Source organism: Mobula birostris, chromosome 2, assembly GCF_030028105.1.
Source record: "Mobula birostris isolate sMobBir1 chromosome 2, sMobBir1.hap1, whole genome shotgun sequence".
Lineage (NCBI taxonomy): Eukaryota > Metazoa > Chordata > Chondrichthyes > Myliobatiformes > Myliobatidae > Mobula > Mobula birostris.
Genome location: NC_092371.1, coordinates 195,846,623 through 195,859,997, shown reverse-complemented (window position 1 = coordinate 195,859,997; position 13,375 = coordinate 195,846,623). Strand labels below are relative to the sequence as shown.

Here is a 13,375-nt window from a genome sequence, read left to right as displayed (position 1 = left end):
GCTCACAAAATTTTCCCATACAAATAAATGGTAATTGCTTCTTCACTTTACGTTATTTCGGCTTACGAACCGTTTCATAGGAACGCTCTACCTTCGGATGGCGGGGGAAACCTGTATTTCTTTTTTCTGATTTTACGTTTATACATCGTTGGCCATATCAAAGGTGGTGACAAATCAGTACATAGGACAGAGAATAAAAATCCAGCTGAGTGGCCACAGCAGCAACGTCTCACTCAAAGTCAGCAAGACCAGGGAGTTGATGATTGACTTCAGGAGGATGAAACCTGATGTTCTTGACCAGTTCTCATTGGAGGATCGGAGTTGGAGAGAGTCAGCTACTTTAAATTGCTCGGTGTTCTCATTTCAGAGGACCTGTACTGGGCCCAGTATGTAAGTACTATTATGAAGAAAGCATGGCAGTATTTCTACTTTATTAGAAGCTTGCAAAGATTCAGCATGCCAGCTAAAACTCTGACAAACTTCTACAGATGTGTGATGCAGAGTACATTGATTGGTTGCATCACAGCCTGGTATGGAAACACCAAAGTCCTTGTATGGAAAAGTCTACAAAAAATGATGGATATGGCCCAGTCCATCATGGGCAAGGCGCTTCCCACCATTGAGCACATCTACATGAAGAGCTGTCGCAGGAAAGTAGAATCCATCATCAGGGAAACCAACCCCCCCCCCCTCCCACCACCCCATCCAGGCCATGCTCTCTTCTCACTGCTGCCATCAAGGGGAAGGTACAGGAGCATCAGGACCCACATCCCACCAGGTTCAGGAACAGATATTACCCCTCAGCCATCAGGCTCTTAAACCAGAGTGGATAACTCCACTCAACTTCACTTGCCCCATCATTGACTGTTCCCACACGACTCACTTTCGAGGACTCTTAATATGATGTTCTCGGCATTTATTTTTATTTATTTATTATTGTTTTCTTTTGTATTTGATTCTCTTTTGCACATTGGTTGTACCAATTCTATTGTGTTTCTTGGATTTACAGTGTATGCCCACAAGAAAATGAATCTCGGGGTTGGTGACATATTTGTACTTTGATAATAAAATTACTGAATTTCTATCTGCAGCAGCAATATTATATCATGCTGCATTAAGCTTGAGTTTGCAAATCAGGTTGTTTTTTGAGGTTGATCCTCTGAAAGCTTGAACTCATCTTTGGAGTTCTCAGCAGGGAAATTAATTTCTCTTAAGATCTGCTGTGAAATTGGCATACAGTTTAATAAATTGCTCCTAAATTGTTTTACCTGCATAAACTTGACCGAGAGAACCAGTTCAGACAGAAGAGGAAGCAAGTATGTGGGTGGCTCATTCCATGCCAACGGAAAGTTAGTCATTATTGCTACATGTGCAAACAGAAGAGCCAGACTAAATCCATTCATACATATCCACTTCAGATAGAGACTTCCTTTATTTGGGGTTGTCATAAAGCAAACATTTTTCTCTGTTAGCCCGATAGCATGTATGATCATTCAGTGATCTTCTTTATGGATGTGTCTCTTTAAACACTAGTAATTATTTATGACAGTTTTTCCATTTATGATTAAGATCTCTGCTCACAATCAACCTACAGACACAACACAGCAGCATGGATAAAACATCAAAACTATTAGGAATAGAGGAAGACTGTCATTTCCTAAACAAACTATTGTTTTCTGTTCCATTTATGGCTCAGATGTTGATAACTTTGACTACTGTTGCCATATCCATTACCAGATAATGATTAACATTAACTTCATTCTTAAAATAATATTCCACGGATCTTTCACTTAGTTTACATATGAAAGAAGCCTCTGTTTGTGCTCGTTACTACAACTGTCTATCAATCATTTGCTGATTAAGCACAGTTGCCCAACTTTCATTACACATGGTCCAACCAAGGCCACAGGAAGTTATTCACTTCCTAATTACCTGCACATCAAAGAAGTCATGAAGTAGCACACAATAAAGCCAATCTGTTTAGTTATAAAAGAAAACAGTAATGGCCAACTTTAATTGCTTTCTCATTTTCAAAGGGCATATGGGAGGCTTCACAAAACTCAAAGCTCCATTTACACATGAGCTGTAAATTTGCAATTGTTTCCAATTAACACTGAATCTGCAGCCTTTCCCTATCTAATCTCTGTGTTGCCAGCGTCACGGCACGATAATGCAGCAGTTTGCGCAATGCTTCACAGAGCCAGTGATCGCTGATCTGTGTTCAACTCCTGCTGCGGTCTGTAAGGAATTTCCATGTTCCCCCTAAGACCATGTAGGTTTTCTCCGGGTGCTCTGGCTTCCTCCCACATTTCAGAGACATATGGTTAGGGTTATTGAGTTCTGGGCAGTCTATGTTGGCACCAGAAGCCCAGCAGGATCCTTGGACTGTGTTGGTCATTGACACAAAAAGATGCATTTCACTGCATGTTTCCATGCACATGTGACAAATAGAGCTAATCCAGTCCTTTCTTTCAGTTAAGGCATAGATTCCCCTTAGTTTCAGACTCTTAGAGTAAACTCCAATACTGTATTCTGCATTTATTCTGGATATACATACACCTGTATATAGTGATTTGTCCAACAAACAGTTTAAAGTACTTCATAGAATGTTAAGTGTGCAACAATTACGTATAGAGTAATTATAAAGACATAGACAGGCCCTATACAGGACAGAGACAGGCCCTTCACCTTAACTTGTTCATGCTGACCAAGTTGTCTACCTGAGCCTGTCCCACTTGCTTGCATTTGGCTCACTTCCTTCTAAATGTTTTCTATCCAAGGACCTGTCCAAATGTCCTTTAAATGTTAATTCCAACCACCTCTATAGTCTCCTTTGTTCATTCCATTCTGTGTGAAAATGTTCCCCCGGGGTCCCTTTTAGAAACATAGAAACATAGAAAACCAACAACATAATACAGGCCCTTCAGCCCACAAAGCGGTGTCGAACACGTTGTTACCTGAGAAATTACCTAGGGTTACCCATAGCCCTCTATTTTCTGAGCTCCATATACCTGTCCATGAGTCTCTTAAAAGACCCTATCGTATCCGCCTCCACCACTATTGCCAGCAGCCCAGTCCGCACACTTCTAAATCTTCCTTTCTCACCTTTCACCTATGTCCTCTACTTTTGCAATCCCCTTCCTTCGGAAATGACTTTAGCCTTTAATAACAGGAGTTAATTCTCTTATAAGTAGAAATATTATGTATGAAGTGACTACTCAAAATGTCAGAAGTCGGTCTCTTCCCATGTAACATATGGAGGACTTTTATTCTTTGGCACCAACTTCCTGCATGTCAGCAATTGAGTAAGTTGTATGTGCAGAACCTGCTTCCTTGTAAGCAGCAGAGGGAATGATTATAATCCACCTTGTGAGTTTCTCCAGATCATCTTTCCCACAGTGCATAATTGGGACACAGATCTGGCAGACTGATCTCCTGGGGTCAAGTAGCTAGAGTGTAGCTTTCGGCATGCTAAGGCAGTTCACTTTTACTGTATGGTGCAAGAAAACTTTTCTTGTCACTAAAGCCATCAACATAAAATTAGCATGGATTAAGGCCCTACTTATGATTCACAGTGCAAATCGTGCATTTTTTTATGAGGTCGAACAGAGCATTTTCAAAGATGAAATATTCTATTTTACAGTGTAGTATACTTCGAATAATAAATAATTCTCCCACTTTTTCTTTCTTCAGATCACAGTGAGCTACGTTCTACTTTAATTATTTGATGTATGATTTGATTTCAGAAATTTGTTTGAGATTATATTTCAAAGAGTAAGACAAAGAAAGAATTGCACTGATATCAGATTTTTACACTCACATTACATCCCAAAGTGCTTCACCAAACAATGAATTACTTATGAACTGCTATCATACTAGCTACAAGATGCCAGCCTTGGCTTAGTTAGTTGCACTCTCACTTTGAGTTCAAAGGTTGAGTTTGCAGAATCATTCTTGACACCTCTTTCACATTGACATTCCTGTACAGAACACTGACAGAGGTTCCATCCTACTGATGAAATGTTATACCAGTTCTGCTCTCCCAGGTGAAAGAAAAAATTTGCTTGCACAACTTGGAGCAAAGCTATATTGCATAGACAAATGAACGGACACAAAATGCTGGAGGAACTCAGCAGGTCAGGCAGTATTTACGGAAACAAATAAACAATCAACGTTTCGGTCCGAGTCCCTTCTTCAGGATTGAGAAGGAAAGGGGAGATGCCAGAATAAAAAGTTGGGGGGAGGGGAAGGAACACACATCAAAGTTGCTGGTGAACGCAGCAGGCCAGACAGCATCTCTAGGAAGAGGTACAGTCGACGTTTCAGGCCGAGACCCTTCGTCAGGAAGGATAAACTTTGCTTAGGACACTGGTTATACCTTTCCTTTGAATACAGGATCATTTTCATTCACCTGAAACAGATAGCTCCTTGGGTTTATGTCTCCTCTGAAAGATTGCACTGTTCACAATGATTCATATACTTCACATTACAATGGAATGCCATCCTAGGTGTTTCATGCTTGTGTCTCCAGAGTTCAATGTCAACACATTTCCTTGATTTTTGGCGGTTCTTTAAGACTGAGATTGACTTGCTTGTACTCCACCTCTTTAGGTTCTGAGGTGGTTTATGAACTGTGGATTATAGGTTGGACAGTTCGTGCTTGATGGAATGAACAGATAGGTAGTTGGGAAGGTGAATTCGTAAATTCACGCTGGGCATCTGTGTGTCTTATACAATGGGCTCAAGGTTCTCAATGCCATCCGAAATGACCTTCCATTCATAGATGGCATGGGCCACAAGTCATCCAGGAGCACTACATAAAGTGAAAAAGATATAGAGAACACTATAGGATATATAGAGAACTCTATAAGAGTATAGTAAATGTTGGTGGATACCGAAAATGAAATTAGGAGAGCAAGACGGAGCATGAAAATCATTCTGCTTCTGATTCTGATGAAAGTGACTGACAGATATGATTAAAGGAAATCTTAAAGCATTTTATATTAAGGGCAAAGATAGACTGGAGCTCCTTAAGAATTCAAATAATTTTTTGAAGAGGTTGCAGAAGTCTTGAAGAGGGTAATACCATTTGATGTAGTTTATTTGAACTTCAGTATGACATTTAACAGGATCATACAATGGAGGTTGGCCCCAGAGATTAGAGTCCATGGGATTCAAGACAGTTTGGCAAATTGGTTTCAAAGTTGACTTGATGATGAGAGACAGAGGAGAACAGAAAAGGGTTACTTTGGTGATTGTTAGCCAGTGACCTATGGTATCTCGCAAAGATCAGTCCAGGGACCCTCTCTGCTTGTTTTATTAATGACTGTAGGAGGTATGATTTGTAAGTTTGCAGATGACATAAGAACTGGTGGTGTTGTGGATTGTGAGGAAGACACTTGTAGGAAATGAGATGGTATTATCAGTTGGTAGGTTGGGGAGAGTGACAACAAATGGAATTTAATCCAAATGAGTATGAGGAGGTTATACACTTGGAAAGAAATAATAATGGTAGAATACACACATTAAAAGGTGAGGGCCTTCCAAATGAGGACAGATAGATAATGGTGTATAAGTCTAAAATTCCCTGAAGGTGGCAGCACAGGTAGATAAGTGGTGAAAGAGGCGTACAGGATATTTCCTTTTACTAAGTAGGCCATAGAATAGGAAGTTCAGGGATTTTATGGTAGAACTTTATAAAACATTGGTTAGCTCACAGTTGAAATACTGCATATGATCCCAACAACATACTATGTGAAAGACTTGAAAGCACAGGAAAAGGTGCAGAGGAGATTCACCAGGATGTTGCCTGGAATTCAGTATTTCAGTTACAAGGAGAGGCTGAATAGTCTGGGTTTATTTTCCTTAATGGGGAAGAAGATTGAAGACAGATTTAGAATTGTATACAGTATAACATTATGAATGGCACAGAGTGGGTATGTAACAGGAAACTTTTCCCTGTATTACAAGAGTCTGAAAATAGATGAAATAGGTTTAGGTTAATAGGCAAAATAATTAAAAGGGGATCTGAAGAAGAACTTTTCTTTACCCTGAAGGTTGCTAGAATGCAGAGTGCATTGTGAAGTGGATAGTGGAGTCATTGATTTTCACAACATTTCAAAAGTATCTACAATTGCCTGTCCAAGGCAGTATTGTCTATCCAAGTACTGGTAAATGGAATTAGTTTGTTTCAGCTGGCAGGGACATGGTGGTAAAGATCCTATTTAAAAGCTGTAAGACTCTGACTCTGTGAATTTCCATGAGTTGATGATGATACAGTACATTTTCAAGAAGGATTCAGCACATCCTGAAATCATCTTCTGCATTCACATGTCAGACACAGAACAGAGTGTGTGATTTGGAGCTGGGTTTCAGAAGTCTGATAGTGGAAACCTGGTCTTGGAGACCACCATAAAAGAGCGAGAGAATGTGGGAACTACATCAAGAATGTGGTCAGAAATGGGACCTGGTATGTGAACGGGAGAATGGCTGGGAACAGGAGAGTAGACAGAAGAATGAGCAGACATACACAGAAAGGGAGAAGGGATGGTAGTGCTGGACAGAGAGGTAACAGTAAGGGTGAGAGGAGATCACAGAATAAAGGGGAATGAGGTAGTGGAAACACAAAGTGGAAAGATTCAGGGTGAAGGACTCTATGTATGTGTGTGTGTGTGTGTATATGTGTGTGTGTGTGTGTGTGTGTGTGTGTGTGTGTGTGCGTGTATGTTCCTGTCACATCAGGGAAAAGGAGAATACTGTATACCAATGTGCTTCAGGATTTCAGTGATGCTGTAATCATGATAGTAAACAGGCTGTGAATATGATAGCTACAGAGGGGTCTATGAGGGAAAGATAACCTTAGCATCTCCCCCAATTGTCCTCTCTCAATGGCCAATGAACTACTTGTTGAAAAGAAAGATGAATTCATTCATACCTAGATACAATGGTCATAATTTTCAACACACACCAAGAAAATTGCAGAGTGCAGCATCACTTTAGTTAAGCCTTTGACTCTGCACGCATTCAGCTGTCCACAGAAATTCATCTCCATTGTATGTCTGCTCCATTACATCATGCAAGTCATGATCCCAATCAGCATTTCTACAAGAGAGCCAACCTCTGTTAATATTGGTGTCAAGCAGAGCTGCATCATTGTTCCAGGACATTTCTCAGACTTTCTTGCCATAATGTGGAACCTCATTCCCAACAAACCTCCTGCAGATCAGGAGTTAAGTTTCAGAGCTAACGCGGAAACCCTACAACCTCTGGTTATCACACACCAGAGCCAAGGTCACCCAGAGTCCAGTGGTGGAGATGCAGTATAGAGACTACACCTGCTTTTGCACACTCTTGAAGGACAAGCTTCAAGCAATTGCCAACTTGTACCCTGAAACATATGGGAAGATGGGCTTTACACATGCCATCTACAAGTAGCAGCGACAGCAGACATTGATAATGAAATTCTTCACCAATTTTAGTGGCTCATTGAGGAGGAGGAGTTGGAAGATTGAGTCCTCAGAGGCTGGCTCAAATGGCCGAATGGCCTACTCCTGCACCTCTTGTCTATTGTCTATTGTCCTCAGAGGTCTTTTATGCAGTATGGTTACATGAATCATGTATAATTATGAGCTGGGGAATCGTGAAGAATTAGGTTGGTGTTTCTCATTCTGCATCCAATAAGTTTACAGGTATTTAAAAAAAAATCAAATGGTCATGGTTGACTCGATTCATATCTGGGACGAAAGTTGAGAAAAAAATCTGACTTAATCACAAGGCAAAGCATTATGTGAAATTAAAACTAATTTATAGACACAGCAAAAATAACATGAAAAATGTCAGAAACTTTTTTGCTTCCTTAGACATACCTGAACTTTAGGATGACAGGAGCACAGGTTAGTATTGGTGTAGGACAGGCTGTGAACATGGGGTGTCCCACACACTACAGAGGGCCATGGCCAGATGGAGGCTACTCCTGGCCAAAAAGAATTAGCTCCTGAGCTGAGAGTCTGCCATTCCATGCCTAGGAATTTGCCAGTCAAGTGCTGGGTGAAAGGAGGCCCATGCATAATAGCACAATCAGAATGGCCCCCTCAGCACAATCACACAGATGAGGAATGAAGAGTGTAGAGTTCTATCCCCTTGGCTACATGTTATGGTAGGGATTCTTTGAGGAAGTTACAAGTAGAATAAATAAAGGGGATGCAGTGGATGTTTTATATTTGGACTTTCAGAAGGCCTTTGACGAGGTGCCACACATGAGGCTGCGTACCAAGTTGAGAGTCCATGGCATTAGAGGAAAGTTATTGACATGGTTAGAGCATTGGTAGGAGGCAGCGAGTAGGAATAAAAGGAATCTTTTCTGGTTGTTTGCAGGTGATTAGTGGTGTTCCGCAGCGGTCGGTGTTGGGACTGCTTTTTTTTATGCTCTATATAAATGATTTAGACTATGGAATAGATGGCTTTGTTGCCAAGTTTGCAGATGACATGAAGACTGGTGGAAGGGCAGGCAGTGTTGAGAAAACAGGTAGACTGCAGAAGGACTTAGACAGATTAGGAGAATGGGCAAGAGAATGGCAAATGAAATACAATGTTGGAAAATTCATGGTCATGCACTTTGGTAGAAGAAATAAATTTTCTAAATGGGGAGAGATTCTGAAAATCTGAGATGCAAAAGGACTTGGGCACCTTTGTGCAGAACAACCTAAAGGTAAATTTCATAGTCATAGTCATACTTTATTGATCACGAGGGAAATTGGGTTTTGTTACAGTTGCACCAACCAAGAATAGAGTATAAATATAGCAATATAAAACCAATGTAAATTTGCAGGTAGAGTTGCTGGTGAGGAAGGCAATGTTAGCATTCATTTCAAAAGGTCTAGAATACAAGAGCAGGGATATGATGCTGAGGCTTTATAAAGCACTGGTGAGGCCTCACCTAGAGTATTGTGAACAGTTTTGGGCTCCTTACCCAAGAAAAGATGTGCTGGCATTGGAGAGGGTTCAGAGAAGGTTCACAAGGATGATTCCAAGAATGAAAGGGTTATCATACAAGAAACGTTTGAAAGCTCTGGGTCTATACTCACTGGGATTTAGAAGGATGAGGGGTGATCTCTTTGAAAACTTTGTATGTTGAAAGGCCTAGACAGAGTAAATGTGGAAAGGATGTTTCCCTTAGTGGGGGAGTCTAGGACTCAGGATAGAGGGGCATCCATTTAAAACAGAGATGCAGAGAAATTCCTTTAGACAGAGGGTGGTGAATTTGTGGAATTTATTACCACAGGCTGCTGTGGAGAACAGGTTATTGGGTGTATTTAAGGCAGAGCTTGATAGGTTCTTGATTGGACATGGCATCAAAGGTTACGGGGAGAAGGCCAGGAAGTGGGGTTGAGGAGGGGAAAAAAAGGATCAGCCATGATTGAATGGCGGAGCAGGCTTGATGGGCCAGATGGCCTAATTCTGCTCCTATGTCTTATGGTATTATGAACACACACAAAATGCTGGAGGAACTTAACAGGCCAGGCAGCATCTAAGGGGAAAAAGTAAACAGTTGATGTTTTGGACCATGACTCATGAAGCCACAATCAGGTTGGAGGAGTAACCTCTTATATTCTGTCTGGGAGACTCCAACCTGATGGCATGAACACTGATTTCACAAACTTCTGGTAAACCCACCACCCCTTCATCATTCCCCCCATTCCCGTTTCCCTCTTTCACTTTATCTCCTTACCTACCCATCACCTCCCTTTGGTGCTCCTCCTTTTTCTTCCATAGTCTTCTACCTTCTCCTATCAGATTCCCCCTTCTCCAGCTCTTTATCTCATTCACCAATCAACTTCCCAGCTATTGACTTCGCTCCCCCCCACTCCCGGTTTCACTTATCACCTACCACCCTGTACTTCCTCCCCTCTCCCAACCTTCTTGCTCTGATTTCTCATCTTTTTTTCCAACCCTGATGAAGGGTCTCAGCCCAAAACCTCGACTCTTTACTCTTTCCCATTGATGCCGCCTGGCTGGCTGAGTTCCTCCAGCATTTTGTGTGTGTTGCTCAGAACTATCGATGTAGAAGTTCTGCAGTCCACAAGTCACTCAGACATCAATCCTCTTCTGAGCGTAGTGAGTAAATATAATATTGTTCTGATAGAGATATATCCTACCTCATAAACTAAAAAGAAACTGTTTATAATCTGGCTACCATTTCATTCTGGTTCCAGCACACACATTCTTCCAGTGCCTTGACACTGTACAGCACACACATGGCCCATGAGTTGTTTAAGAACAAGAGTACAGGGTAACTAACACCAGGGGAATTGATTTCACTTTAAATCAGGGCCTACGTGTAAATGGTAAATAGAAGGAAAATAAAACAAATAATCCATGAACATTTTCATGATAAAATCTTGATCAATTATTAATTGATTTGGAAACTCTCACTGCTTGCTGCTTTTCTGTTTAGTATGGGGAGTAAGTTACTCTCACAGGAAGGAGTAGCTTATTTTAACAAACCTAGTGATGTCATGAACCAGCAGATTGCATTGATTTGAATAAAATCTGACTCCTTCGGTTTACACTGGCTCATTTTCAATTGACAATGTGTCAACCATCTCCAGCTACTCATTTGGCATGCGTTGAAAGTGGATGTCCTGTTACACCACACAGATAGTTTGTGGTACCTCCTTCTGCTACAACGTGAGGTCATTGGACTCTTTCCGAAAAGGAACTGCAATGCTCCTTGGGCCTCCAGGCAGAGGTGGCTCACAGCAAGACTCACGGTTTATTATTCTGTCTCCAGCTGGTCTTCTCACCACTCGTGGAAGTGTTATTTCACTGCAATAAAAATAACACTGACAAGTTACACATGGGAAATAACACAAAAACATAAAAAAAACAACTGTACGAGACCCACTCAATGAAAGACTCTGTGTAAAATGGAAATTCAGCCAGTTTAATAGTGTTGCAATGAAAGATGCCATGAATGCAGAATAGGAAAGGTACATTGCCCTAGCTGTGGAAAATTAAAGGGTTTATTTCACGCATGTCAAAGGGTTCATAATTTACTGACACTGAGTCTTTCACACCCCATTATACAAGCAGCATAATTTCCAAATTACTGGCTAAATTCTATATACAGTAACTACAACATACTGTATATAGTTATATATACCATGTATCATCAAGAGCCAAGTGCAACGATCTAAGAAGAGATATTTATTACCCTTTAAGAGTGTCAAGGATAATCTTACAGAAGGCTGAAATAATATACTCTGCTGTCAGATGCTGTGCATTTTTATTTTCAAAATGAAAACATTTGCTAATTCTTAATTCCCAGCCTTGGATGGATCAGTGATTTAAAAGCTTTATCTAAAACATTGATCTTATACAACACTACTGAAATGAATTTGAATCATACTTGCGAACGTTGAAGTTAATTGACTTTGTTACAGTGCAGCCACATAGTTAGTGAAACCTCTGAGGGTCATAGTTGTCATTAACAAAGTCACAGGTTTCAGGAAGATCGATGTGATCATTTAATAACTAGTATCATACCTTAAAGAGGTGGTGATCTCTTTAAACTGACCCGGCAGAAGGCAAAGGCAAGCCACCGCTGTAACTTGTCATGAATATGATTTCCCAATATGTCAGAGTGGCGTGGAGGGAAATCATCCGCCTTGGAAATTCCAGATGCGACCTAATGATGATCATACTTTAAGAGTACGTAAATCACACATATATCATTGCTGAATGTTTATTCTCCTCCATAGATGCTGCCTGACTTGCTGAGTTCTTCCAGCATTCTGTGCGAGTTGCTCAAGATTTCCAGCATCTGAAGAATCTCTTCTATTTATATCAATGCTTTAGCTTGATTCCAATTATTATTTGGTTCCACATTCATCACAGTGACAATCATTCACTCCATCTGATATCATAATTTGATTACCAACTTGTGTTATCCTTTCTTAAACCATTTTAACTGATCATCAAGGACCCAAATCACCCAGGACATGCTCTCTTCTCATTGCTGCCATCGGGAAGGAAGTACAGAAGCCTGAAGACTCACACTCAGTGATTCAGGAACATTTTCTTCTCCTCTGCCATCAGATTTCTGAATGGATATTGAACACATGAATACAACCTCACTGTTTTTTTTTAACTATTTATTAAATTTAAAACACACACACACACACACACACACACACACGTATATATATACACACACACACACATACTTATTTCTTACTGTAATTCACCATTTTTATTCTTAAGTATTGCAATGTACGGCTGCTGCATAACAACAGATTTCATGACTTATGCCAATGATATTAAACCTGTTTTTGATTCCGAATCTTATACCAAGTGTAACAAGACAGCATTAAATGAAACTTATATTTAAGAAACATCAATACTTCTAGCGTCTGTTTTACTGAAGCTAATGCCAAAAAATGATTAATTTCCTTCATTTTATCACAAAATAGCAATGAATTCAATTTGTATTTCTCTATAAACTACTGGTAAGTGTAATTTCTGTGGCAGCCCTCATAATTTCAGGGCTTCTAGAACTGTTTCACAGTCAATGAATTATCAGCAAGAAGTTGCTAAGTGGTAGCCAGGTTGTGGAATGTAATGTGAAGCATCTGCAATGAATGAATAATGAATTAATTAATCTGTTTTGATAATATTTATTGAGGGATGAGGACTGATGAGGATAGTGAGATATCTCCTGTTCTTCCTCAAAGGACACTTGAACAATTGGTTTTAAATCTGATCCAAAGGACTGTCTTTCTGCCAAGACACTTTTCTCTCAGCACTGTGTAATGGGTAGGCACAAGTTTTCGGCTGACTTCAAGAATCTTGAATGTGAATAAACTCTTTTACTTGAGTCACAACTTACAATTCTTTTTAATTATCACTGATCTAATTCAATCTAAGCAAGGCAGCAGCAACAGCAGTTTCTAAGTCTTCTGAACATTGTTAGAAGAGATGGGGATATGCTGTTAACAACTCTCTCAAAGAAATCTCGAGGTGTCCCCCTGTGAATTAGTTTTATTTTCACTAGCTATCTTGTGTGTGTATGGTATCAAAGACTACTCCAATAAGTAAACCTTCTGTGGCTAGAATTACATAGTTTCTAAATAACGGTGACTAATCTGATGGCCCATCTTTGTCATTTGCCAAGTGTTGTAAGGTGAACAAATACACTGGAGGGACACAGAAGTTAGTGGATACAGAAGTGTTTTATTCAATAAAATGAAACTCTCTCAAAGGAAGAGCCCTGTTTGACGTAGTATTGCATGATTAGTTTATACTGCATGCTAAAGATTAAAGGTAGCAGCAGGACACTTCTATATTTACAATGTACCTACAACACTTCCTTTGAACT

At 40.2% G+C, this 13,375-nt stretch overlaps 1 long non-coding RNA gene across 1 annotated transcript in view; it reads left to right on the top strand.

The window, feature by feature from the left end:
* Positions 1-13,375, top strand: part of LOC140209936 (uncharacterized) — a 115,910-nt gene that overhangs the window by 45,626 nt on the left and 56,909 nt on the right. The window lies entirely within an intron of this gene.